Source organism: Scyliorhinus torazame, chromosome 9, assembly GCF_047496885.1.
Source record: "Scyliorhinus torazame isolate Kashiwa2021f chromosome 9, sScyTor2.1, whole genome shotgun sequence".
Lineage (NCBI taxonomy): Eukaryota > Metazoa > Chordata > Chondrichthyes > Carcharhiniformes > Scyliorhinidae > Scyliorhinus > Scyliorhinus torazame.
Genome location: NC_092715.1, coordinates 172,746,534 through 172,751,927, shown reverse-complemented (window position 1 = coordinate 172,751,927; position 5,394 = coordinate 172,746,534).

The window sequence follows — 5,394 nt, the reverse complement described above, 5'->3', positions numbered from 1 at the left end:
GGGCGTGATCCAGATCGCAGCAGGTGCCGTGGGCCGGGTGACCCATGCACAGTTTGGCGGCCAAAGCAAAGCCCATTTTGGGCCTCTCCCGCAATGCTCCGACACAACGGGATCGCGCAGGGCGCAATGGGATGGAAAAATCGGCCTCAAAATCTTTTCCTGACCAATCCATATCCTGTGAATGGATTGGTCACCCGTCCCTAGATCTACCTTGTTAGATCAGGAAGCAGGCATAGAAGAGTCTCAGAATTGCGCTTGATGTTTTAAAGATTTTGCATTCCACTCACTAGCAATCATCCTATTTTCTGTGGTATCAATTAAGCCCCACTGCGCACAGGTCCAATTTTAATCTCACCAGCCAGGAAAAAACAGACAGGTCATACACCGGGATGGATTGGGACATTTCCCAGCTCTACAAATCCGACCTGGAAGAAAGTGGCTCAGAAGGTCGGATATCCATTCTAGGATATGCGATCCATGGGAGCTGTGATTGACAACCACATAACCAGTGTGGAGGATGCCAGGTGAAGAGGCAGGCCGGACAGAAGGTTCACCTCAGTGCGCCAACACAGCCCTCCAGCCCTTACCCCTCACACACCCCACAAACTCCCCATGCCATCTATGCCAACCCATGCCATCTCAAACAGTGTTTAAAAATAAGGGATTGTTCATTTAAGACAGACATGAGGAGAAAGATTCTCAGAGCACAGAGAGCTTTGGAACTCTTTTCCTGAAAAGGCAGTGGAAGCAAAGCCTTTGAATGTATTTAAGGCAGAGTGAAATAGATTCTTTATTAACAAGGGGCATAACGATTATCAGGGGTAGGCAGGAATGTGGGGTTGAAGTTACAATCAGAGCAGACATGATCTTATTGAATGGCGGAACAGGCTCGAGGGGCCGAGTGGCATACTTCTGTTCCTAAATCGCATGTTCAGACATTCGTGTGATGGGGTAAGAAGTGATAAATCATTTGTACTGGTCAGTAGCTTCTTCATAGAATCATAAGAGTCCCTTCAGTGGAGAAGGAGGCCATTCGGCCCTTCGAGTCCGCACTCACCCTCTGAAAGAGCGCCCGACCCAGGCACATTCCTCGCCTTACCCCCGTAACCCCGTATAACCTGGACAATAAGGGGCAATTTAGCATGGCCAATCCACCTAACCTGCACATCTTTGGACGGTGGGAGGAAACCGGAGCACCCGGAGGAAACCCACGCAGACACGGGGAGAACGTGCAAACTCCGCACAGACAGTGACCCAAGCCGGGAACTGAACTCGGGTCCCTGGTGCTGTGAGGCAGCACTGTTAATCTTGTGATGTGAAGGAACTAGGTATCAAGGTTATTATAATTGTCAATACACTTAATCAGCAGTAAACCAAATACCACTTTTCATAAAAATGATTTCTGTTTCCCCCTGCAACTAATTACCATTGTAGTTTGATTTCACATAAACTACAAAATGGCACACAAAAGTTAAAGCGTAGTGAAACGTTACCTTTCCGACACAAGAGGGTTATTTCTAGATGCTAATAAAATGCTCCCCACCTTATGTTATTCAAGAGCACAGTCTGAGTGGTCTTATCTGTTAAATATGTCCCAAAGTTACTGAAAGTTTCAAAAAGAGTGGTCACTCCGTTGAGTTTGATCTTGTGTATAATTCAACAACCTCTTAGGTTACATTTCCAGGCCAGGCCTGTAGACACCGATGCACCGCTGATTTACATGCATGAAGCCGATTTCAAAAACAAACAAGATGCATTGTGGGTAAGGTGATTAGTTTGAAAAATGTACACAGAAATAGGCTTATTCATTGTTTTTTTTTTAAATTGCACATCATACTCTAATGACAATTATTTATGTTCCTCTAAATATATTTAACCTGATTGTCTTTCACGGAGTGTGATTTAACAAAAATATATAGTGACAGAGCAATCTGCAGTGGGACACATGAGGCAGGGTTCCAAATTCAGTGACATTCTTCAATAAAGCAAGGAGGTGCACGGGAATATTAAGCAGACTGATTATCAGCAGCATATTCTAATTAAATTATCTATTTTGTCAGCAGAACATTTGTAATAAAGAAACAGTATTCAGTTGCACCATGCTACTAATCTGGCAACAGATACATTCTGGCTCCTGATTGTTACATAGGATCTTATTTTAAAAATTTTATTTCCCATTAATATAACATTTGTACATTCTTCCCACAAAGTTACATCTTTCATTTGCATGTACATCTATTTAAAAAAAAACATTCCTATTAGGAATGACTCCAACAAGCTCATTTACTGGATCCAGCTACAACACAGGGACAAAATGACATGGAGGATAATCCCAGGCCAGCTGTGCATTATTTCCTCTCTGCAGCCTGTGAAGTCAAGTATAACAAATGGAATGAGTCACAGAGGGCCCTTTCCTTCCACATCTTGCTGCTACTAATATTAGTGGGAATATTATCGCCATAGCAACTACTGCTCCCAGGTTGCAAGTTCTAACACACATCACAGTGATCTGGCTCGTCCAGACAAGCTGATGGTGATTGGAACTATTGACGAGCGTGACCAATTTAGGTCCGAAATCAAGTTGGCTGATTGGTATATGAACTGGACATCATTATGCTCAATGCATTCAAATGTAAATGAGATTAGTATCAGAGGTAGAGAAAAATTGTGTTATTTTCACCTTCACTCTCTGAAGGGTAATCAGGAGATAATAGGTATCGTAGGATTATGGTTATGTAAATGGACTATTAATTCAGGGAGCTGGCCTAATATTCCAGAGAATATGAGTTCAGATTCCAGTTGGCAAATATGCAAATAGTATCAATAAAAGTGACCGTGTAGCTGCTGAATTATCTTAAAATACCATCTGTTTAATTAATCTCTATTGGGGGAAAACACCTGGCATCCTTCTTACCTCATCTGGCCAAGTTTAACACCAATGTGATTGATTCTTAACTGCCCTCAGAAGGGCCTAGCAAGGTATCTAGTTGTGTCAAATTGTTACAGTTATTGAAGACATACTACTACTTTCTAAGCAGTTATGAGCACCCTGGGCTAGAGCTACATGAGTGGCCCTCCTTCATTTCAGCGGGCCGCGAGATTAAAACGGGCATGTTCACTCACCATGACTCTGTGAATAAGATCAAATATATTTAATATAAGCCAACATTTCACAACCAGTTATGGAAAATGCTTAATCATTCATATATTAATTGAACTATCACCAACTTCAAAAGGTAAAAAGAAAAATATATTTGCATGTTGGACGGTGAAGCGGTGCTTCAATGTTGTGTGCAATCAGCAGGCACCTCACTTCAAGTGCTCCTGCTTTATGTGAATATCACTTCAATAATACCGGTAGGAAAAAAACTACGCAAATGGAAATCAGCGGAATGAGGCAGCCCTGCGCTTGAGTAACGGTCAACAAAATGTCTCATGGGCCGCACTCAGAACCCAGATGGACTGCATGTGGCTCCTGGGCAGATGTTGCCTACCATTGGGATAAATGCGACTAGAGTTGAGTAAACCTTGCTGGTAATGCACACCTCCGTGTGAAGGACCAGGTTAGGTTAAGGAAGGGGTGGATCGGGCAGGTTTTACACTCGGGGTTTGGTTTGAAATCGAGGGGCGTGGCGATTTTAATGAGCAAAAAATGAGATTCATTAGTGCGAAGGAGATGAGGGATCCAGGTGGGAGATATGTGATTGTGAGTGGGGTATTGGAAGGGGCACCGGTAGTGTTGGTAAATGTGTATGCCCCAAATTGGGATAATGTGGGTTTTATGAGGGGGTTGCTGGCAGCGATCCCGGATTTGGCCACACACCAGTTGATCATGGGAGATTTTAACTGTGTCCTGGGGCTGAGGACTGATAGATCGAGCCCCAGGTCGATGGGTAAGGTACGAATGGCAAGGGAGCTGGGGGGGGGGGGGCGGGGTTATGGAGAGGATGGGTATGGCGGATCCATGGCGCTTTCAGAACCCAGTGGGGAGTATTCCTTCTTTTCACACGTCTATAAGGTGTATTCGAGGATTGATTACTTTGTCGTGAGTCGGGAGATTTTGGTTGGGGTGGAGGGGGCAGAGTATGCGGGGATAGTTATCTCGGACCATGCATCCCACTGGCTGGATATTCGGTTCAGTACGGGACGAGAGCAGAGGCCGGGGTGGAGGTTTGACTCGGGGTTGTTGGCAGATGGAGGTTTTTGTGATAAGGTGCGGTTGGCATTTAGGGATTATGTGGAGTTCAATCAGAATGATGAGGTGTCGGGTGGCATTTTTTGGGAAGCACTGAAGGCAGTGGTCCGGGGAGAAATTATCTCATTTACGGTTCGTGCGAATAAGGAAAGGAGGGCGGAACATGACCGTCCAGTGAGCGAGATAGGGGAGGTGGACAGGGAATATTCGAGGGTGCCCATCGTGGAGGGATTGGCAAGGAGGAAAAGGTTGCAGGGGCAATTTGACAGGCTGACAATGGGGAGGGCGGTAGGGCAACTGCGTAGGGCAAGAGGGGTGCAATACGAGTATGGGGATAAGGCGAGCCACATGCTGGTGCACCATCTGCGGAGGCAGGCTGGGTCCAGGGAAATAATGAAGATCCGGACAGGGGCTGGGGATGTGGTGTCAGAGCCAGGGAAGATAAATGAGGCATTTAGAGAGTATTACAGGGACTTTATGAGGTAGACCCAGGAGGAGAGGAGGGGGACATGGGGCGGTTTATGGACGAGCTGGAATTTCCCCAGGTGGAGGAAGCAAAGAGGCAGGCGTTGGAGGAGCCCCTGGGGCTGAGGGAGGTGCTGGACAGTATCAGGGGTATGAAATCGGGGAAGGCCCCTGGGCCAGATGGGTACCCGGTAGACTTTTATAAGGAATTTGCAGCAGACCTGGCACCACATCTGTTGGGGGCGTTTAATGAAGCACTGGAGAAGGGGGAGTTGCCAGAGACGATGAAGCAGGCAGTAATCACACTAATCCCCAAAAATGGGAAGGTTCCGGTGGAATGTGGGTCGTATAGACCCATATCACTATTGAACACAGATGTGAAAGTATTGGCTAAGTTGTTGGCGGGGAGGATGGAGGATTGTGTCCCGGGGTGGTTGCAGAAGATCAAACAGGCTTCGTGAAGGGCAGGCAGCTCGCGAGTAACATAAGACGGCTGTTGAATGTGGTGATGAATCAGTCGAGAGCTCTTGAACCAGAGGTGGTGGTGTCCATGGACGCGGAGAAAGCATTTGATCGAGTGGAGTGGCGGTACTTGTTCGAAGTTTTAGGAAGGTTTGGGTTCGGGCTGAGATTTGTGGCATGGGCGCAGTTGCTGTATGTGGCACCAAGAGCGAGGCGTGATATGAGCTCACGAAGCTTTGACTTACACAGGGGTACGAGGCAGGGGTGCCCGC